We start from the raw sequence: 24,736 nt of genomic DNA on the forward strand, positions 1-24,736 counted from the left end.
GGGGGAAGTAGGTATACAATAGTGTAGCAATAAAACATTGTGCGAAAGTAAATCATGTTTTTGTTTTTAGAGAGCATAAGGTTACCCTCCAGGACACAGGGTCTACAGGGGACTTTATGCAGGGATCGTTATGGACATTCCCAACTCTTTGGAAACCCGTGAAAGGTGTTCACGTGTATCTGTACAAGCAGAGATCTCCTGGTCAGCACATCTCTCTCTATGCATTTTGCTAAACGGAGCCTTTGCTTAATAGCATTTCTAGCCGAACACTCTTAAAATGATATATTAAGGACTCATTTCGCTACTTTGGATTTGACCCTTTCTGCAAGGTCATTACCCAAATTGTTTGCTTTTTCCTACCTCTTTTTGGTCAACTCATTTTTGTTCACCTTAGGACTCTGTGCACTTTACTATTGCTAACAAGTGCTAAAGTGTGAGTGTTTGTGCTCTCTCCTTAAAACATGATAGAATTGGCTTCTGCCCAATTGGCATTTTTAATTTACTTATAATTCTATGTCAGGAACCGAGGCTCAGATTATGCTTCTCTTTCCATGCTTTATTTTAACAGCAGCCAATGAAAATCATGGAAAGTAAAAAAAACTACATGACCCAACATTAGTCATATCACATGATCAACCATAGAGGAGGAAGCCTATAAAGTGTTGCATCACACCCAGCCACTCCTCTTTCTTTGCTGCTTCGCAGCCAGATAAGTGTGATTTATCTATTTGCTTAACTGTATTGTGTTTTTTAAATGACGTTGGAGCGGGCTTTTCCCCTCCCTCATTAAGCGTCTCTCGGAACGCTTACAAGTCTAGTGGAGTGGGAGCAGGGAGCATGGTCTCGCGCTTCCAGCGCAGTCCATCGACAAGCCGGTGAGGTTTCTCTTCCCCTTTCCTTTCCTTCGTTTTACGATCGGCGCTCAGCGTGAGCGCGTTTTTTTGGACCCGCGTTTATCTCCCTGTTTTCGGCTCCACCGCGTGTGTATTGGACGCGCGTGTGAAGCCGGCTTCATTCCTGTTTACCGAACCTCCGTTTCTACTGCGAGCGGAGCGCTTCGGTGTGCCATCTCTTCTACTTTTGCCTCACTCTCGGTCGGAGCGTTTATTGCCCGATTCCCGCGCTCGCTCGGAGCGCTTGGCATATTTATTTCATTTTTTCTCCCGGGTCGGACTGAAACGCTCGATCGGAGCACGGCCCAGTTTTTTTTTCTCCATTTTAGCACCTAGAGGGTATTTAAGAGGCACTGCCTCGAGAATAATCGGCGCTCCTGCGCAGATAGCTTTCCCAGTGTTGGGAAACTTATTTAGAGGTGTTACCTCTCTTCCCCTAAGCATCTTACATCGTTTTTAAGACCCTATGAGAAATTCCTACACCGGCTCAGCTCCTGTTTTACGCCCCAGTGCTGGGACACTGGGGTTGGAACAATTTTGATTCAGGTTGGGCCTGGCTTAAGGGTTTTAACCCTTTCAGGACAACTCCCTCCACATCTTAAAGACTTTTTTGTGATTACTGTCCTGATTTATTTTCCTGTTGTTACTATTTTATTTATACTGCTCCTCTGGAGCTTATATCTGCTGCAATTCAGTATGGCTGGCTATGATGACCCAGCCGAGGAACTGTACTACATGGATGATGCTGCTGGCTCTTTTGACCAGGACTTAGTTTATGCGCTTGACGCAGATGTGCGTCACTCAGTTAATCAGGCCTTAGTTCAGGCCATTCAGCCCTTCAAACATCACCTCTTGGGCCTAGTAGAACAACAGGTTTGGGCAGCGCCTGGGAGCGCTTCTACCTTGGAGGATCCCTCCTTTGCAGCAATTCCGCAACCCGAAAAGCAACTTTCCAACCCTCATGCTGCAGATTTCCAATCCCTGATAAGAAATATGGCTAGAGAGCATGATTACAATGCGGGTTCGCATAAAAAGGGTAAGGAGGTTCCACCCTCATCATCTTCCTCAGAGCCCTCCTCAGAACAGGAGGACGCGCCTCCTCGTAAACGTAAGAAGAAAGTCCATCACCAGGAGGTTCTCACCCCTAAGGTGTTAACTTTCGAACCAGAGGACATTGTTCACCCCAGATCCTCAATTTGGCTACCGCCCCCTGAGGTGGCGGATTATGTCGAGGCCCATATCAGGCATGGTTTTGATAAAGATATCCGCTCGAGATTAAGATCAGAGTGTCCAAGACAGGATTTTCCATCCAAAGTTACAGAGACTCCGGAGTTAGATCCTACCCTAGTAACTTTTCTCAAAAAATCTGCTAAAGACCCCAAGAAGGGTATTGATCGCGCATGGCGTGGCTGCCAAGATAAACTCTTAGAAGTTTCTGGTCCACTAACCAAGATCCTCGAAATAGCCTCTCAGGCCAAGGAATCGGGTGATCCTATTAACCCTGATATTTTGGTAGGCTGGGCTCAGAGAGCTCTATGCTTCTTGGGCAATGCTAATTGCGCCATTTCGTCTGAACGACACAGGTCGGTTTTGATGAAATTGGATCCCAAGCTAGCAGATCTTCCTGTTTCAGAATCAGGACCCGTGGCACAGGGTTTACTTTTTGGTTCGCCCTTCATGAAGGAACTATCTAAATTTGTATCCACCTACGCCAGTCTGGACAAAGCACAAGGATCCATCCGGAGAGTGCTACGTCTACTTTTTCGTGGGGCCGGACGCTACAGAGGGCGTGCTTTCGGCCGTTTCAATTAGCAAGGCCCCCATCGTGGTTCCTTCCAACAAGGAAGAGGAGGTTATCAGGGATACGATCCCTCCACAGCTACCTTCTACCCATCAAGGCATAGGTACGGCCGAGGCAGATTCCACAGAGGGAGAGCCAAAGGTCCACAATCTTTCTCCCAGGAGTCGGGAGCCACAGGTGAGCTTGGTCTTGAATTCAAATGTGATTTTGGGGGGCAGAACTCAAAATGTTTTGGGGAATTGGCGTCTGATTTCATCGGATGCTTGGGTCCTAGAGACCGTTCAGGGGTTCAAGCTAGAATTTTACGAATCCCCTTATCAGGTATGCCTTCCCAGGCAGGGACTTTTTTCCCTTCAAGAACACAGTCTTATTTCCGTGGAAATTTTGTCTCTTCTCAAAAAAGGTGCCATTATCAGAGTTCCCCATCATCCGTCAGGTTTTGTCAGTCCAGTATTTCTGGTAGACAAGAAAGGGGGCGTCTCGCTCCTAGTTCTCAACTTAAAAGACTTCAACGGTTTCTTACTATATCGCCATTTCAAAATGGAGGGTATCCATTTACTGAGGGATGTTCTCCAAGAAGGAGACTGGTTAGTCCGACTGGATCTAAAGGACGCTTTCTTGACAATTCCGATTTTTCCTCCCCATCGGAGGTTTCTTCAGTTTTGTTGGGGGATGGACTTTTACGAGTACAAGGTTCTCCCTTTTGGTCTCTCCTCCGCCCCTTGGTGTTTCACAAAGGTTATGCGTCCAGTAGTGGAATTCCTTCGTTCTCGAGGGGTCAGGTTAATTGTATACCTAGACGACATTCTTATCATGGCCCAGGATCGAGACCTCTTGTCAAATCATCTCGAATGGGCAGTGTCTCTACTGCAAGATCTGGGTTTTATAATAAATGCTCAAAAATCGGTTCTGGTTCCCTCTCATCGTATAGACTTTCTGGGTTTCCAGATAGACTCGCTGCAGTCCCTTCTGATTCTTCCATCAGGGAAGATACGTTCAATCAAGAGAGAATTGAGGTTTCTATTATCCAAACAGACTGTTTCCTTGAGAGCGATTGCTCGCATGGTGGGCCTGCTCTCTTCTTCGATTCAGGCGATCTTCCCAGGTCCATTGCACTACCGAGCCCTTCAACGTTTGAAGATATCTCACCTTCAGAAAGGGCTTCGGTATGCAGACCAGATTCCCCTGTCAGAGGAAGCCAGGGCAGAGATGCTTTGGTGGCTCGAGCATATGGAAGCCTGGAACAGCAGAGCCATATTCAGCTCTCTCCCAGATGTAGTGATAGAGTCCGACGCTAGTCGTTGGGGCTGGGGAGCCCGGTGCGGACCAGTTTCCACGGGAGGCAGGTGGTCCAATTCGGAGTTGAATCTCCACATAAATTGCCTGGAACTTCTAGCAGGCTCCTTTGCGATCAAGAGTCTTTCCCCCGTCAAGACGAATTGTTGTATTTTGCTTCGCATGGACAATATCTCAGCAGTGAGATATGTCAACAAGTTGGGGGGAACTCGTTCCCGCATTCTGGCGGAGATTGCCAAGGAATTCTGGCATTTTTGCCTTCAACACAGGATTTCGGTGGTGGCGGAATACCTTCCGGGGACCAGCAACCTAGTGGCCGATTGGAACTCCCGGCATCTCAGGGACTTCAGCGATTGGAGGTTACATCCCAGAGTTTTCCAAATGCTTTCTGCGAAGTGGGGCCCCTTCTCGATAGATCTGTTTGCATCTCGACTCAATCGTCAGATGAAACGTTTTTTCAGTTGGAGATCAGATCCAGAAGCATCGAGGACGGATGCTTTCCTTCAGGACTAGTCTCGGGAACTGGGTTATGCCTTTCCTCCTTTCCTGATGATTCCCAGAGTCTTGGCCCAGATCAGACGCCAACAAGCGGACCTAGTTCTGGTGACACCTCTTTGGAAGTCGCAGGCGTGGTTTCCGGTGGCTATGGAGCTGAGTTGTGCTCTCCGCTCCTCCTTCCATTCCGAGAGAATCTTCTCCAGGACCCTCGGGGTCTGTCGCATCCGTTGATCCTGTCAGGCAAGTTATCCCTGATGGCATGGCGTCTTTCAGGGAAAGATGGGTCCTCCCAGGACTTTCGAAGGAGTCTTCCAACTTCATTGCGGGTGCCTGGTCCTCCAGTACTCACAAACGATATGCTTCAGCGTGGAAGCGATGGAGTGCTTGGTGTAGTGCTAGGAGTGCAGATCCTTCTTCAGCAGGCAACTGTCTGGTCTTGAATTTTCTTTCCTCTCTAGCAGCTTCTGGGTTAGCCTACCGTTCTATTAATAATTATAGATCCGCTATTTCAGCTGGTCATGTGCCGTTATTCGTCCCTTTGGGATGTTAATGTGGTTCTTCGATTTTTAGAATCTTGGCCTGCTAATAGATTTTTGTCTAGAAAACAATTATCAGCTAAACTCACCATGTTATTGTGCTTGATATCTTGTAAGAGAGTTTCTGATGTTAGGGCTCTGGATTTGGCTGGGAGAGTGTTTTCTCCTGAAGGAGTATCTTTTTCCATTTCGCGTAGAACAAAATGCAATTTGAAGTCTGTATCTTACCCCTGTTTTGGAGGCAATCCCAAGCTTTGTGTGGAACAATGTCTTAAAGCTTACGAGGTGAGTACAGAAGAGTTTCGTTCTGATATGGGAGGTCAATTACTCATTTCTTTGGTTAAAACATATCATCCTGTTTCCTCAGCCACTCTCGCTAGATGGATGCGTTGGTTGCTGAGTGAAGCAGGTATTGATGTTTCTAAATTTGGTGCTCATTCGGCCAGAGGAGTTATGGCATCGAAGTCTTTAAGCTTGGGTTCTTGTTTAGAGGACATTTTAAAGGCAGCGGATTGGTCCTCGCCTTCAACTTTTAAAACGTTTTATTATAAACCTATTGTGGATATAGCATCGGTGGTGGTGAATCAGCTTTGAACAAGCATAATCTGAGCCTCCGGTCCTGACATAGAATAAAAAAAATTCTAGCATTCGCGCTAAGAATTTTTCAATTCTATTAAGGACACGGAGGCGAGGATTATCCCGCCGCACTGTGTAAAATATGTATACATAATTGTAAAGTTTCATGTTATTTGATTTGTATGTTAATGACTGTACTTCAGTGTTTCCCTCCCGTTTGAATAATGGCTATATAAATATTTATTGTATTATTCAGTTTTTATGGCCTGGACTTTTTTCATTTTTTTTTTAGGAAATGATGAGAAGTAATGCGGATTGCTGCGATTTCGTTCTTCGTCCGGTCAAGTCGGATGTCAGTTCATCTGTTCTCAGGATTTTTCGTTGGAGGATTTCGTTTAATCTTTGACTTTTCTGTTGCGAATTTTGAACAAAGAAAGAGGAGTGGCTGGGTGTGATGCAACACTTTATAGGCTTCCTCCTCTATGGTTGATCATGTGATATGACTAATGTTGGGTCATGTAGTTTTTTTACTTTCCATGATTTTCATTGGCTGCTGTTAAAATAAAGCATGGAAAGAGAAGCATAATCCTTGCCTCTGTATCCTTAATAGAATTTAAAAAAAAACCCTTAGCGCGAATGCTAGAATTTTTTTTAGTCCCTAGTAAAGTCACACTGCATGTGCCCACGGCCTGTAAATTAAATGGTACTAGTGGACCTGCAGCACTATTGTCCCACTTAATTAGCCTGTTAAACATGACTCAGGCCTGCCATTGCAGAGCCTAAGCGAGTAGTTTGCACTGCCATTTTGACCTGTCAAAACAAACCTTTTTCCAGGCCCAAAACCTTTCTTTTCAATACATATGTCACCAGTAAGGTAAGCCCCGGACAGCCCCAAGGGCAGAATCCAGTGGAGTTTAAAGTTAGACATATATTTTTAAGTTTTACATCTCTGGTAGTGAAAACCTCCTAAATTTGTTTTGCAAGGCCAATCTCTCCCATTGGATAAGCCTGGAGTTGCCTTATTATATTTTATAAGTGTACATACCAAATAGGAAGAGATATCTGTTTCATGTTTGGCTCCCCTGGAATCCTAATTTAAAATCCTAACTTATGGTGAAGTAGGATTTGAAATTGCATTTCTGATTCTGCAGCCTATCCCTGGGTCACAGGACTGGGTGTAGCTGACAGATGAGCTTTGTGTATTCCTCCCAGACAGACACATACAATGGGAGCTTAGGTGTGACTGGATGGGTCATCAATGGCAGGACGGGAGGGAGGAGCTGGGCCGGCATCACTAACACCTGATAGGATGTGTCCTGTCTCCACACAAAGGGTTGCCTCTAGTTAGCTCTAAACCAGGGAAGGCAGGGCACTTCAAAGGCATGCCTCTAGAAGCTTCTTCCCACTTCAAAGGTACAAATGTGCATAAAAAAGAACATCAGACACCAACTCTTCAGTACACTTCTAGACCTGTGGCTACTCTGCTAGGAAGACTGACTGCTGTGTTGCTACGAGGACTGTCACTCTGCTGGACTGCTGCCCCCCCTGCTGTGCTGACCTGCTGCCTCCTTCTTGCCCGTGGAGGAATAACTGGACCTTTATTGTATCTTGAACCCAGGACCCCAAACTGACTCAAAGGGCTAGTCTGCTGGCCTCCTGATATGAGCCTCAAGGACATAAAAGGATCTGCACTGCTCCTGGACCTATCTTTATTAGGTTTGTGATCCCCCCCCCCCAAGTGATGCCTCTCAAGTCCTGGGCCCCTTGTGTGGCTCTCAAGCTCCTAAAATCAAACTATTAGCCTCTTTGCGACAGCAAACAGACCAGATCGCACCAGAACTGCAACACTCCCACCTAAGATCAGCACTAGCTGTCACCAGTCTGTCTCTTCACACAGCAGCATTGACAACCTGTGGAGGACTGCCAATGCGAAGCTCCAGCCTGCCCATCTGTGACGCCCTACCTGATGTTTGCGATCACCGCGACCCCCCACAATGCTTTCCTTTTCCTAATCTGGGACTGTATCTGACCTATGCTCCATGGCGGTTGGCCTGAATATTTGACTTAGACCTGATCCAGCATGACCAGAGAGCCGCATTTGGCACTTTATGCTTTTAGGCGCTATATTGCAGTTAATTCTTTCAAAATGAATAACTCCGGTTCTACTGATTGGATTTTTGTCTTTTTTTATTTATTAAAGTAAGGTTTATTTTTCCAGTCTAGTGTGGGATCTTTTTGTCTGTGTTTTCACTGTATTACTGTTTGAAGTGTTGCACCATTCCTGAACATATTGCCTCTAATTAAGCCTGATTGCTCTGTGACAAGCTGTCAGGGGTTTGAGCACTGGTTGATTTGGGATTTTCCTGTGCTGTACCCTTCCTAGGACTGTGGTTGCTGCTTGACCAGGGCTCACCCCCAGTCAACCAGTAACCCAATTTGTAACACACTAAGGACCTCATTATGAGTTTGGCGGTAAACACCGCCAACCGCTGCGCTTGCAGACGCAAAAGGTCGGCAGTTTCGGCAGAATGCATTCCGCCGTATTGAAGTACAAAAAGGGAAACTGCCAAAGATTTCTTACATTTCACACACCACCACGGTCAACGACAGTGGAAAGCCAGGACTCAGCAACCCGTAACCACCAAACCAACAAAAAGCCCGCCCGCCATAATCTGATCCACAAATCAGCCCCATGGTCATTCAACTGCGGATCACCATTAGTGGTACGGACTGCAGCGGATAGTGATTGCAGCCACCAAGAACCACACCAGGCATTGGGTTATTCAAAAGCTGCACACCTGAGACATATATACACACACCCCACACAGCACTATAAAACACATACACATACTTCCCACAATCCTTTACAACACAAATTGCTCCATAGCTATTGCCACGAACACCACGTACACACTCTGCAAACCTGTCACAACACAAACTATACAACCACTACACCCCCCCAACCAGGACCCTCATGCACACACACACATCACACCACCCCCACCAAATCACCCTTACAACACCACACACATCACACACCATGGCACCTCCTAATTACCCTCACTTCACAGACAGGGAGCTAAGGACCATGGTGGACGAAATACTCAGGGTCGAGCCGCAACGACATCCATTGCCAAGAAGATGGAGCTATGGCAGACGATTGTCAACAAGGTGAACAAAGTAGGAAACCATCCACGCACAAGGGGCGACATGAGGAAGAGGTGGAGATGACCTGCGGGGGAAGGCACGGTCCATCGCATCATGACATCAAATTGCAGTACAGAAGACTGGCAGTGGCCCCCACACCTCCCAAATACTCCGACCGGGAGGAGAAGGTCTTGGCTATCCTACACCCGGTGGGCCTCACTGGACTCACTGGAGGACTAGACTCGGGTAAGTAAGATCAAATACCCTCTAATGTATTCCACCTGTAATGCATGTCTCACCCTACCCCTATCACTACCACTAAACACCCTATCCCATGCTCATCCAACATCCCAAATTCAACTGTACCCAGAATCCCTGCATGCCCACAACACCCAGTCCAACTCTCAACACCTCCCTGTGAGCACAAACACCAACCCCTGCATGTAATGTATGATGCACTATATCCCCCACAATGCACAACCAATGACTTAATCCAAAAATTAATCACACCTATCCCGGTGTGTCCCTGCATGCAAGTGACTGGGAATTGAAGCGCAACAAACAGGAGGCTAGTGCTGCAAGGGAAATGGCAATGACAGCATAGGGGGCAGAGAAATGAAGAGAAATACAACAATGGAAAAAACTACAAAACAAACACATAGAAAACTACAAAAATACTCTGGGACACTACTGTCAATTTCAAATCCCCTGCAGCACTGCCACTGCACCATTACCCACTAGCCACAAGTCTTCACACATTGCAGGAAACTAAATACTCATTGATGTGACACACAGGTACCACATCCCATGATATCCTGCCTGAGATGGCAAGCAGTGCAAGTCCCCCACCAGAAGAAGAAGGTCCCAGTGAGGAAAGCGCAACAGCATGGCTTGACCAAGAGGAGCACCCTGGCCCACCCCACAGCCCTGGGCAGTCAGCCTCCAGAACCCCACCCAGGACACCACTAACACCACCACCACTCAGCCACTCATCACCAGTGGCCCAATGTCCCCACACCAGTGTCTCCAGGCCACAGACTGTCTGCCCACCGGTACAGGGATTGGAGTCACCACCCACCACCAGACAGGACGATGAAGGCTCCAGTGCAAGTGGGACTCACCCACTTGTGATGGGGACACAGGCCCAGGGGGCTAGGCCCAGTAGGAGGGTGTCAGTGGCACAGAGAGGTGGTGCAAGGAGGGATGCGGCTGCCCATGAGGCCATATTAGAGGTATTGGCGGCATACCACCATTCCCAGGACAGGATGGGCCAGATCCTGGCCACTTTGCAGGACAACCAGAGGCTGCAGGTGTCACACCACTAGGAGGCCATGGGGCAATGGAAACAACTCAATGCTAAAATGACCTCCATTGCAGGGTTGCTGCAGAGGTTGCCTTACATCTTGCCAGAGTCCACTAACCACCAGCAGGACTCTTCTACCACCCATAACACAGCCCAGCCATCAACATCTGCAGCAGCCAGGGGAAGGATGGCCCTGCAAGAGGACTCACAGGACACCAGCACCACTACCCCTGTAGCCCAGGAACCCCCTCACAAACGTGGCAGGAGACCCAGACAAACCAGTGACTCAGTAGCCAAGACCAAGCCCACTGCCAAGAAGTGACTCTGCCCGAACTGTCTCCCTTGTGTGTCACTGAACTATCTTGTTGACTATCCACTGCCATTTGCCCATTTCGCATTGGCCCCATCTATTCTGCCCCTGTGCTACCAACAGCTTGTGGAAATGTAACAGAGTAATTTGTTCACCATGTGCCCAATCCCTTCCACATTCCCATCCCTATTGTCATACACATCAATAAACCGTACATGATCACACCAAAATATTGTTTTTATTTCATACCAAGGTTTCAGATTTACATGTAACTGACTTCATCAAACATGAACCTAAGTACACACATCTTGAACGAACATATTGTATAGAGAGATGGATGGTAAGTATGTTACAGTGTACACTCCAGCAGTGTTAAACTCATCCCATAAACATCCATGATGTAGTCATATGTTGGGGGTAGGACACCATAACAGCATCTGTCAGCAACACACTTTTAACTGCACTGTACCAATACAACTGTTGCCACATTTTCTGTCAGACATACACCCCCTCCACCTCATTACAGCATAGGGAACTAGGTTAAAGGTAGCACATATACCTAATGTGGGCCATGCACTACTCAGACATTTGTAAAAACACATATTTACATGGATATTTATGTAGAGTGGCAGATGAAAACAGAACATTACATCACCCACCATAGTGTCTAGGAATGCCAACCTTCCAGGACAACTGTCAGCCCTTGCACCATCACATGTGCCACATCCATTAGGAATATCTTGATGAGCTCCTGTCAAAGCCCAGCTCACCTGAGTTCTTGTTCAGTTCTGATGGAGGTTGAAGACAATCCGACCCCACCCTGAAACTGCTTGTTCCAGCACACTAGTTTTTAAAACAGTGCACTAAGAACAGAAGCTCAAGGGAAGGGGGGAAGTGGATAAAATAAAAAAGAGAGACAACACCGTTCTTGCGTTTCCACTATTGAAGTGCTGCACAAATCTGCGGCCCTTTCTGACTTCTGTAGAAACTGGTGCCTAATGAAACATAAACAAAGAACAGATAAGTGCAACCTATTCCTAAATGGGTTCCTGACTATCCCTTTATTTATTAGAAATTCTCTTCTAAAAGTACCTCTTGGATCCTGGTCTCTAGTTTCCAGGTTTGGAATGTGTTACTGCTCTGGGATGTGTTTTCTATTACTGTAAAGCTTCTAAAACATTAAACAAATACCGTTATCAGAATTACCAATATCAAACATTCATCATAATATAACTAAAGCCTAAATTCCCAATAGCAGACTCACTTTTCCCATATTTCCAGAATCTTTTATAAAACAAATACTGTACTTTTACATCAAAATACAGCATGTAATTTGTGCAAGTCCTTGATTTACTGTTTGCCTTGCTGTTAATGGTTTCCACTGTTCGATTCTTAAAAGTTCCATGAGAAAAAACAATGTTTGCTTCACAAAGTTCTGTACACGAATCCAGAAATTGTTGTCAAAGTTCTTTCAGGTAATAAAAGATTTTGCACTTACTTGTTGCTGGCAAGAGATACTGATCAGTCTAACCTTGTCTTCTTTCTCTTTTGCAGGTTACTCATAGGAGAGAGGCTGAAGCAAGGAGGAACCGGAAACCGGAAGAAGGAAGAGCCAGAAGCTGCGCCCATTGAAGTCAATGAAAGTCTGTAAAGAGCAGGAGTGCCAGCGCCGAGGGATCTGTTCTCAGGTAAGCGGGAGGTAGACGAGCACAAGCACTGGGTGAGGCTCGGGGGATGCCTTTTATAGACAGGGCTGGGTGTGGTTTGAAGGGCTGGGTGTGGTCCTCACATGCTGCACATGTTCTTGGAAGGTGTGTAGAGCTGGGTGTGGTTTGAAGAGCTGGGTGTGGTCCTCACATGCTGCACATGTTCTTGAAAGGTGTGCAGAGTTTCAGTTATTATACAAATGAGTTGGATTAACACATGGCCTAGGGAGGAGTATTTTAAAGAAGCCTTGGTAAAAGCAAGGCCCAATGTGTAAACAAAAAAGCACATTAAACAACATACACAGAAGCCTAGGGGGGGGGAAGGTGACATAACAAGAAAGGCTTTCAATAGTAAGTTTAAAAGGGAGCTATTACAGAACCCACTAGTGCAGTGAGAGGGGACATGCTCTTTGCTGTGTACAAACCCTAACAGTTGCCCCCCTCAAAGGCCCTCCTACAGGACGGGGTTTTCCTGGATTTTTTAAATAAAACCGTCTAATCAGCTGTGGGGCATGTACATATGATGCTGGTTCCCATGAATTCTCAGATTCATCATATCCTTTCCATTCTACTAAATAAAACAGACGTCCACTAATTCTTTTTGAGTCTTTTATGCTTTTCACTTCATATTCCAGATTTCCCTTAATTGGTATGGGTGGAGGTGGTGGTTCAGGTCGGGTTTTTGAGTTGTACGGCTTAAGCAAGGACACTTGGAATGTAGTATGTACTGGATATTCTTTTGGTAAATCTAATTTTACTGTTACCGGGTTTACTATGGCAGTTATACTAAAGGGTCCAATGAAACGTGGTTGCAGCTTTCGGGATCCCTCTATGTTTAGGTTCTTTGTGGAGAGCCATACCTTGTCACCAATTTTATACATTGGGGCCTCAGACCTGTGTTTGTCTGCTTATCTTTTCATGCTTTCCTTGTACTTTAATAAATGTTTCCTGGCTTTGTCTTGTATGTCACCTAACCTCGTTAGTCTATCCGTTACTGTAGGCAACAGGGAATCTTCTAACAAAATGGGTATAGCTCTTGGATGATACCCCTGCAAGAAATAGAATGGTGAGCAAAGTAGAGCTGAATGCTCAGTATTATTATAAACAAACTCTGCTACAGGGAGAGCTTCCAACCATTCACTAGAATAATCAGCCAATAAACAACGTAGCGTTTGAAGTAAGGTTTGGTTCAGTCGTTCAGTCTGTCCATCTGTCTCTGGGTGGAAAGCAGTGGATAAGGCCACATCTATTTTCAGTTTTTCACATAATTTTTTCCAAAATCTGGAGTTGAACTGGCTCCCTCGGTCTGACACCACTTTGCTTGGCAAACCATGTAAACGCACAATTTCCCTTATAAAAATATCGGCAAATTCTGCCGCCGTGGCTAATTTCCGTAATGGTACAAAATGTGCCATTTTAGATAAAAAATCCACTATAACCAACACTGTTGTGAAGGATTTTACAGGTGGTAAACCTACAATAAAGTCTACGCTCACAGTGTGCCAAGGTTGTTTGGGTGTTGGCATTGGTATTAACAAGCCGTCAGGAGCCTTATGAGAAGATTTATGTCTTGCACAAATTGGACAGGTAGTGACAAATTGCTTAATTTCCTTTCTTATAGTGTCCCACCAAAAGTGTTTTTGCACATTTTCCAGGGTTTTTACCCAACCAGGATGACCTGCCAACGGTGAGGCGTGATGCCAAATTATCACCTGTGTTTGTAATTCAGAGGTGGGCACTAACAGCATGTTGTCGTGATACAATAAACCTCGTTGTATTGTGTTATGGGAATCCTTTAACCAATCCTGAGGTGCTATGTGCATGTGTGCATTATATAGATCTGTGATGAAATCCTTCTGTTGTACTGGTGCCAACAACTTTTGGGGAGGAATAATGGGTTCTCCTATTTTATCTTGTTTCATGTCTGAGGTATGTCCGTATCTAGATAACACATCAGATTGAATTTGTTGTGCACCTGGTCTATAGGTTATAACAAAGTCAAATGTGCTAAAAAAATTTAACCAGCGCATCTGACGTGGTGTTAGTGCTTTAAGTGATCCAAAAAACTGTAGGTTCTTATGGTCAGAAAAGATTGTAACTGGGTACTTGGCTCCCATTAAATGGTGCCTCCATTCTGAAAAGGCTACTTTGATAGCTAGTAGTTCCCTTTCAGCCACAGTGTAATTTTGTTCAGCTGGCAATAACTTTTTAGAATAGAAGGCTATAGGATGTAACTGGCCATCTACTGCATCTCGTTGAGAGAGAACTCCTCCTAAAGCTACTTGTGAAGCATCCGCTTCAACAAAAAAGGGCAAGTCAGGATCAGGATGTTTCAGAATTGGGGCTGAAGTGAACTTTTGTTTTAGGAGTTGAAAGGCGTGTGCCGCCTCATCAGTCCAAAGAAATTGTTGCCCTTTCCGCAACAAGGTAGTTATTGGGGCCGCAATGTCTGCAAAATGTGCAATAAACCTCCTATAAAAATTGGCGAAACCCAGAAATTTCTGAATATCTTTTACAGAGGATGGTTCTGGCCAATCAGCAATAGCACTGATTTTCTTTACATCCATAGTTATTCCTTGAGGTGACAGGCAGTATCCTAAAAAGTCCACCTTGTTGACATTAAAAGTACACTTTTCTAACTTAGCAAAAAGATGATTTTCTTTTAACTTTGATAATACTGCACGAACATGTTGGGTATGTTCTTCTGAGTTGTTAGAGTAAATGAGGATGTCGTCTATGTATACTATGACACAAACGTCCAGGAATTCGTGTAGGACCTCATTTATAAAGAACTGAAAGGCCGCAGGGGCATTACATAACCCAAAGGGCATTACTGTGTACTCAAATAAACCAAACTTTGTCTTGAAAGCTGTCTTCCACTCATCCCCCTCTTTTACTCGGACCAGGTGGTAAGCTCCCCGCAGATCTAGTTTAGTGTATACAGTAGAATGTCTTAATTGATCCAACAACACAGGTATTAGAGGAAGAGGATATTTATTCTTTATTGTAGCCTTATTTAGTCCTCTATAATCGATACACGCGCGCAGGGATTTATCCGGCTTCGGGATAAAAAAGAGTGGAGATGACACCGGAGATGTGGAATGACGGATGAACCCAGACTGTAGTAGGTCATCTAGGTAGGTTCTTAAGTATTTGGTTTCTTTGTCAGTCAAAGCATATACTCTGTTATTAGGTAAAGGGGCCCCTGGGATAAGATCTATACGGCAGTCATAAGACCGATGTGGGGGCAGCACACTAGCCTTTACTGGATCAAAGACGTCTTTAAAGTCAGAATATTCAGGAGGGAGACTTGGTTCATCTTGTGTAACACTAGCACAGTGTAATACTGTGCTCTGTTCTGTACCTGCTTCTTGATAGCAATTGGTTCTACAGAAAGAGGAATCCAAAGTAACAGTTCTATTCACCCAATCAATTTTTGGGTTATGAGTTGTTAACCAGGGTACCCCGAGAATCAAACCAAAATTAGGAGTATCTATCAGATCAAAGCTAATCACCTCTGTGTGCCCGTTCTGACAGACCATAACAAGTGGACTTGTTTGTTTTGTGATTAATCCAGAGGTCAATTCTGACCCATCCACTGCACATACTGCTTCTGGACAAGGCTTTAGGCACATAGGAAGTCCTAAGATTTCAGCTAACTTATTATCCACAAAATTTCCTGTCGCGCCTGAGTCCAGTAGGACAGGGAGAGAATGCCTCACTTGGGTAGTAACAATTAAAACGACCTGAATTATGAAATGTCTAGGTATGTGCGGTACCCTGAAGGCTGCAGCATTAGAGGTTTGATTAAGATGTTTTCTCGAACAAGTAACCTCTCCCCTTGTCGAGCTTAATCGTTTCCCGATTCAGTTGAGGAGGTGGAGGAAACAGCACCCTTTCGTGGAGTTTTAGGCTTTACTGGACATTCTCTGGCAAAGTGACCTGCCCTGCCACAATATAAACATAATTGAAATGTTCTCCTTCTTTCTTTTTCCTCTGATGTGAGTGGACCTCTGAGTGTCCCTATTTGCATAGGCTCTGGTTCAGGGAGTTTATTATCTGTGTCTTTCTTCTCGTGTCTAATAAAAGTTAACCGTGATTCCAGTTTGTATTTATCTCCCTTTCTTTCTCCTAGTCTATGTTCTAATTTCACAACTAAATCTACAAAGTCCGAATAGTCTTTTGGCAAATCAACGATATGAGCCAGCGCGTCTTTTAACTCGTCTCTCAAACCTTTATAAAAAAGGGAGACACGCTTTTCTTCTGGCCACTGTGTCTCAGTGAGTAAACGATTAAAACTAGTGAGATAGGTCAATAAATCCTTGTTGCCTTGTTTAAGATTTAAAAGCTCATTATCACTTGCCTGCATGAAAGTGTGTTTTGCAAAAAGGCTGGTCATGGTACGTTTAAATTGATTCCAATTATGGAGGATGGGATCATCTCTATCCACGAAAGGAATTGACCAATTGGCTGCTGTGCCACCCAAATAAGACAAGACGAATGCCACTTTCGTATCATCAGTAGGGAACTGTTGTGGCTTACAAATGAACTGTAATTGACATTGATTGATAAAAACATGGAATTTGTTACTATCTCCATGAAAACGTTCAGGTGCTGCTAAGGGCACAACATTAGGAACATTAATAGTAACCTCAACTGGGGAAGGCAAAGTTGTATGTTTTGATGGCGCCCCTGTCTCTGAGGAGGTTTTAAACAAAGGCGTAGAAGCTGTGTTCCACTGAGATCCCCTAAATTTATACCTGCTTAAATCCTGTTTTAAAGAGGTATTCTCCATCTTTAATCTCTCTATTTCCTCTTGCATATGTTGCAAGATGCCAGACACTGATTCATTATGAGCCAAGTCCTCATTTAGGGCCTGCGCCATATCCGTGACGTCAATGCCCTCTATTTCTTCCCCGGTATTCATCGTCCACCAGAACTGAAATTTTTTACGGCTTGTGCTTCTGTCAAAGCCCAGCTCACCTGAGTTCTTGTTCAGTTCTGATGGAGGTTGAAGACAATCCGACCCCACCCTGAAACTGCTTGTTCCAGCACACTAGTTTTTAAAACAGTGCACTAAGAACAGAAGCTCAAGGGAAGGGGGGAAGTGGATAAAATAAAAAAGAGAGACAACACCGTTCTTGCGTTTCCACTGTTGAAGTGCTGCACAAATCTGCGGCCCTTTCTGACTTCTGTAGAAACTGGTGCCTAATGAAACATAAACAAAGAACAGATAAGTGCAACCTATTCCTAAATGGGTTCCTGACTATCCCTTTATTTATTAGAAATTCTCTTCTAAAAGTACCTCTTGGATCCTGGTCTCTAGTTTCCAGGTTTGGAATGTGTTACTGCTCTGGGATGTGTTTTCTATTACTGTAAAGCTTCTAAAACATTAAACAAATACCGTTATCAGAATTACCAATATCAAACATTCATCATAATATAACTAAAGCCTAAATTCCCAATAGCAGACTCACTTTTCCCATATTTCCAGAATCTTTTATAAAACAAATACTGTACTTTTACATCAAAATACAGCATGTAATTTGTGCAAGTCCTTGATTTACTGTTTGCCTTGCTGTTAATGGTTTCCACTGTTCGATTCTTAAAAGTTCCATGAGAAAAAACAATGTTTGCTTCACAAAGTTCTGTACACGAATCCAGAAATTGTTGTCAAAGTTCTTTCAGGTAATAAAAGATTTTGCACTTACTTGTTGCTGGCAAGAGATACTGATCAGTCTAACCTTGTCTTCTTTCTCTTTTGCAGGTTACTCATAGGAGAGAGGCTGAAGCAAGGAGGAACCGGAAACCGGAAGAAGGAAGAGCCAGAAGCTGCGCCCATTGAAGTCAATGAAAGTCTGTAAAGAGCAGGAGTGCCAGCGCCGAGGGATCTGTTCTCAGGTAAGCGGGAGGTAGACGAGCACAAGCACTGGGTGAGGCTCGGGGGATGCCTTTTATAGACAGGGCTGGGTGTGGTTTGAAGGGCTGGGTGTGGTCCTCACATGCTGCACATGTTCTTGGAAGGTGTGCAGAGCTGGGTGTGGTTTGAAGAGCTGGGTGTGGTCCTCACATGCTGCACATGTTCTTGAAAGGTGTGCAGAGTTTCAGTTATTATACAAATGAGTTGGATTAACACATGGCCTAGGGAGGAGTATTTTAAAGAAGCCTTGGTAAAAGCAAGGCCCAATGTGTAAACAAAAAAGCACATTAAACAACATACACAGAAGCCTGGGGGGGGGAAGGTGAGATAACAAGAAAGGCTTTCAATAGTAAGTTTAAAAGGGAGCTATTACAGAACCCACTAGTGCAGTGAGAGGGGACATGCTCTTTGCTGTGTACAAACCCTAACAGCTCCAGACACCAGCCCGGTCAGAGGTATGTGAAGAATAAAGCCACCACAGTGTCATGCAGGTAATGATGATGTGTAAAACTGCTATGACCACTCTGGTGAACACTCTGCAGATGGCTAAACATACTCCTATTCGCACAGCACTGTGGAGCTACAGTCACCATCTGCCACTGGCTTTGGGGAAACTGGATGCAGCTTTGCATGTGTCATATGAATCCACGCAGGAATTTTGTAAGGATGTTGCTGAACACTGGCTGTGACACACCGGATGCCATGCCCTCTGTCCCCTGAAATGACCCAGTTGCTAAGAAATGTAGGGCTGATAGTACCTGCAATGTTGGAGGGATGGCAAATGGGTTTCTAATTGCAGGCTTGAGTTCAGGCTCCAATTGGTCACACAGCTCACGGATTGTGTTACGGTTCAGGCGACAAGTGATAAGGATGTGGCACTCTTCCATGGTATCCATATCAACCAGGGGTCTGTAGACAGTTGGAGCCCTCCCCCTCCACATGGGTCGGAAGCTATGAGGGGAAAAAGTTAGATAGATGTTGCGTAGGACTGATTACTCTACATTCACCTCTCATATCCATTCCATGTGTATTTCACACACACTACACAGTAACAGGCCTGAAGCAGGATATAACCCTGAGTGGGCAATGTGTTGTGATTGCTGTGGATGGGACATTCAACAGTGTAGGCATACTTGCAACCATAATATGGGTATAGGCATGGCATGTCACCTCTAGCTCCTGGACGGTAGGCAAAATGGCACCACATACACTGCCCCTGTCCTGTTTGAGTAGATGTTTTGTACATACAATGGCAGCCTCCAGTCATACACATAGTAGAGAGAAGGAAGTGACATCATACCACTGGCATATGTCGTCATGGCAGTAGGCGTTGTTCGCCGCAGTGCGTATGCTCATTGGAAAACATTGTTGACTAGGGTAACAGGGGCCAGTCAAGCCAATTAAGATCACTGTCGGTGGTGACGGTGCACACAGCCGCGGTCTACACCGCCAATTTAGTTTGCCTATGCCACTTGACTCCTGCACCTCAAGATGGCCACTACTTTACTGCATGTGCTGCTGTGTCCTGACTCTGGCCCTGGAAATGGTGCAGGCTACAGGGGAACGGGCTCCGGCCTTCACATCATTGAAGTTGGAGAAGCTAGTGGATGGGGTCCTAGCCTTGTACGCAAAGCTGTATGGGTGACCAGAGGACCAGGTTAGTGATGTTCATGGGTCCTAGAAATGTTTGCCAATGCATGGAAGGGTTGTACGAGTGACTGGAGAATGTGGGTATGGATAGGTGCAGTGTGCCACTATGTGTGTCATGGATGACAGTAAGTTTGAATGGAAAATTTTCAGGTGTTGTTGTGTCCCAAGTGTAAATGGTGCACCTCCACTCGCAGCTACTTTTTCCTCTGTGTGTTACATGCAGGTTAGCGCCCATCGGAAGAAGGGATACTAGCGAGCCATCGCCAAAGAAGTGCGGACCCTGGGGGTATACAGCTGGCAGATCACCCACTGCAGGAAGCAGTGGGAGGACCTGAGATGCTGGGCATGGAAGACCGCAGAGACCCAGTTGGGGACATCGTCCCAATGAGGAAGGGGTGCCAGTCGGAACATGACCCCCCCCAATGGCTCGCATTCTGGCAGTGGCCAATCTGAGTTGGATGGGCGCTTGAAGGCAACACAGCAGCCACAAGGGGGTGAGTACCACCATTGTTAACATTGGTTATTGTGAAGTATAGTTGTATATATAGGTGCAAAAGGGTGGTTGGCAAGTAGTGGCTGGATGGTACTAAGGTATGTCCATGGAGGTGTCCCCCTTTCCGTAACTGGAATTGTGAATTCTGCTTAGAAGGGGTGGGTATTTTGCCATGTTACAGGTCCCATGGGTGCCCTAGTAGGTCTGATTCCTGTCCTCTGAGACTGCCACTCCCTTGTTAAAACTCAACCTATATGGAAATGTACAGAATGGATGGTGATGTAGTTGGGCAGTGAAGTGTAGGTAGGTCAGTGTATTGTGGGAGCTAGAGCACCACTCAGAGGTACCTACCTTGATGTAGTGGATGATGTTGAGGGACAGGTGGGAGTGTATTTGTGCCAATTTGTGACAGCCTACATCTTTCTTTTTTCCTACCACCCCCTTGGGTTCTTGTGTTCTTGTTTGCATTAGCATCAGCTGGTGAAGGAGCAGGGGCACCAGTGAGTTGGGATACTGCTGCCCACGGGACCCAGGAATTAGAGACCACCGGTGCTGAGGGGACCAGTGGGATGGAGGGTGAGGGGGAGGCAACTACCACTGCAGGTAGTGACTCTGACAGCTCCTCCGATAGCAGCTCCCTGGTGGTGGCATACGCTGGTGGAAACACCGGATACACAAAATCTTCCACCACCCCACGTACCAGTACCGCCCTCCCGGAAGCTACCCCCCGAGTTGCCTGGGTCCGCTCACCCAGGAGGGTGGGTGTCTCCTTCGTCACAGGCACCTCTGCCCCTGCCCCAGTCAGTCCTTTTGCCCTCAATGAGGAGGCTATTGACCTCCTGAGAACCATCTCTGTAGGGCAGACAACCATTGTGAATGCAATCCAGGGGTTGGCATCCCAGATGCAGTAATGCATACCTGGAAGGCATTCACTGTGCATCCCAGATGCAGTAATGCATACCTGGAAGGCATTCACTGTGCCATGTCTAGCCTACAGAGATCTTTATGGGCACTGGCCTCCTCTTTGATGGGAGCCAGTGTCCCTGGTTCTTCTGTCCCCTTCTCACCTCCTCTGCCCCTTCCAGTAACCCACTCCCTTCACCCATCCCAAGCACACATACAGACAAAGCATGCACCCAAGCCAACACACAAGAAAGTCAAAGGGGAATACAGGCACCACACGTCCCACCACAAGCAGACACACATCCAACATCCAATTGTGCACACCACAACAGCCACTTACCCCATTGTTTCAACCACCCCATCCTCCCTTTCTGTCACCTCACAATGCACACCCACATTCTCTGCACCCTCAGTCACTGCTCCAGCCAACATTCTCACAGTCACCACATCACCACATCTGCTGACATCCACTAATGCACCCTGGACACCACACCTGCAGTCACCACGACAACTTTCACAGACACTTGCAACACACTCAACAGACCTGTAGACACACGCACAACATCCATCTACACTATCTGCATGCCTACTCCCACTGTTTCCGCCCCTCCTCCCAGTACACCCAAACGTAACCCACACAGCCCCACAACAGCCATCCACTAGACATGAGCAGACGCAGCAAGCACCTGCATCAACTGACAGCACGCCTACACCACATACTTCCACTCCCTCTACCTCCACTCCCAAACCTGTCTCCAAAACCCCTCCATGTGCACCTAAGAAGCTTTTCCTTTCCTGTGTCGACCTTTTCGAACCCACTGTCCTACCTCTTCTTGTCCCTAAACGGTGCCTTGCCCTCACCAAATCCACTCCTTCCTCGCCAGTATCCTCCCCAGTCATCCCTTCAGAGTCCCGTGCCCCTTCCACAGGGAGGAAAAGGACATGTAGGAGGCCTGATCCCACTCCCGTCCCCCGGTCCAAGCCCACTCTCACTCCTTCCCAGGGCAAGTTCAAAACCCCACCCACTCCAAAACCTAGGCCAGGGAAGCCCCCTCCCAAGCCTGAGTCCCCACCCCGCCACCCTTTACCCCTGCTCCCTGAGGTGCCTGCCTGCCCCATTGATGCCTCTTCCCTGATGAGGCCATGGTCGTGGTAGAAGTCAAGTAGGGGCCTTGTGGGCCCAATGGGACAGTTTGAATGGACTGGCCCATGGCCTTGTCTGCACTTATTTTTCTACCTCCAGTTTCTGGTTTAATATATCTGGTCAACAGACATGTTGGTGCAGTGCTCTTCTGTAGTCCTGCATTTTAATGTGGGAGGGTAGTGCACTCAGGTATGTGCTTCACATTCTCTTGCTGTGCATGTGTCAAGTAAGTGTCTACCTGTCAGATTGTGTACCTAGTTTGGGGGGGTGTACGTTGGGGTGTTGGTGGTGAGGGTGTGTGTGTGTAAGGCTGTCGGTGTGCATGTGTGTAGGCATGGTGGTGTGTGAGTGGTATGCGTGTGGCATGTGTAATGTCCCCTTGCCTCCGTTGTGGGCTAGGTGTCTGTACTAACCATTGTCATCTTCGTCGGCAGTCACGAACGTGGAGGAATGTCGCAAGGATCAGCAATAGGAAGATTTCGATTTCACGCACCATGTCGGCCTTGGCATAGTCTGTGTCCCTACAGTGAGTGTTTCCTTATGTATGGCTCACTTCCGCCAGGCTTTGTGTGGCAGTGGTTCCGCCCTGGAAATCTTGGCGGTGTGGTGTTTCGTATTACGGTGGGCGGAAAGGGCCTTTCCGCCGGCCTGAAGATGGCCTCCGTTGTCATTGGCAGCTCTCCCACTCTGGCGGTAGCAGCGGTGAAGTGGCTGTTCTGCTCACATTTTTCTACCTGACTCCTGTTACCTCGATCTGTAATGCCACCTTGTCGGCGGTCGCACCCCCACTGCCGGCGGGGCGGTTCGACACTGCCAGACTCATAATGAACACCTAAATATTGATCAGAAAATCATGGATGTCAGCATTGCTGGTTGTTTTAAATGCAATTTTCTGTGGTAGTTGAGGAGCTACAATGCCAATTTAGCTTTCATGAGTGCCAGAAAGAGAGGATGGTGGAGAGGAATTGTCAGAAAATGATCAATCCTTTCTCCCAGGCCTTAGAAGAGCATTCCAGAGACCGGCACAGCCTTTCCATTGACAAACCCTACCTTCTCCAAGAGCTGACAGCCAATCTATAAATTCACTGAAGTGTGCTCTGAGACCACTGTAGCCCCATCAACAACAAACCACCCCTCCTAGGAAGGCTAATATAGGACAGCCAACAAATGACCCTGCCTCCTCCACATGTCTCTAGTCACCCAGGAATTAGAGCTCATTTGAAAAAGACAAAAGACAAACCCATGCTCTAAAACCTAAAGCATGTGCCACAGAGGAATCACATAATCAAAAGTGACACACTGAACCTCTTTCCTGTCAAACAGGAAACCATTTCCCTCCTATATCTCTGGTTTTGATGAATTTCCCACTGCACAGGCCTCCTCAGCTAAGTGCAGCTAAGTGCAGAAGAAAAGAGATTCATCTGTTCATGCAGGCCCCTCTGCCTCTTGGCTAAGAAAACTACATCATGTGCCTAACATACACTTCAAGACAGCCCATACCCATTTTCATATACAGACTGCTGACAAATGCTACAGCTCATACACTGAAAATCTCATTTACATCCACCTTCTAGTACACAGCCACCACCTATAGTATAACCCACAAAACTGTCAGCGCACACCCTTGATGGACTGATTCTTCATCACAGAAACATGGGTCACATTTTCAACCAAACATCTTCTCCCTGCAGCATATAACAAGCAACACAGAGGCCACACACAAGACCAGAAAACTCAAATCATCGATACGTCTACACATAGCTGCACTCTTTTCAGAAAATCAACATGTGTTTTCAATTCCTCACCTGTCCCTGGCCACACACAGCCTCATTCCTGATATATGCACCCCCAACATCTAGCAATACATTAAATATATCAGACCTCATCCCCACTACCTCTATCTATCACTCCCATCTTTCCCAGAGACTATAGTCTCCCAAAACCTCCAATATCAAGGCAATGAAAATCTCCTCATGTCCCTACACTTCAAACAGTACATTAGCAAACCCACACACCTGACGGACAAAACCTTCAACCTTTTTATGGCAGCCTCACCTAGTTCATCTACAAGACTAATCCCCTTTGTCCCCTCCACGTCTTTGTACCATAGCGAACCTAAAAGAGAAAAATTGGCCTATACTTATTCAAAGATTGTACCATGGGTTTGCTTTGAAAGGAACTCATCAATTTCTTGATCAATCAACAGTCCTTATCAGATGTATTGCTCAACAATTATAACACTAGTTTAAAAAACAATTTTAGGCTCCTCAGTAAACAGTTGTCTAAAGGAAACACTTTCCACGTAGGTACTCTGAAGAAAGTGCAGAGAACAAATGCACCACATGCAGACCTGAAAAGAAATGAAGGCAAGCCAGTTCCCTTGATGCCCTCACTCACCCCTGAACATTCTGCTCAACTCGAAGATCCTTATAAATTAATGGAATGCCTTCTTTTACAAAACAACCACCAGCAAACCAACCAACAGAAGCACCACTCTCTTTATTGCTGTCAAGTATTCCATTAACTCACTCCCAGACCTTATAGTCCTACATACTGTTTT

The sequence above is a fragment of the Pleurodeles waltl genome, chromosome 5, assembly GCF_031143425.1.
Source record: "Pleurodeles waltl isolate 20211129_DDA chromosome 5, aPleWal1.hap1.20221129, whole genome shotgun sequence".
NCBI classification, from domain to species: Eukaryota; Metazoa; Chordata; class Amphibia; order Caudata; family Salamandridae; genus Pleurodeles; species Pleurodeles waltl.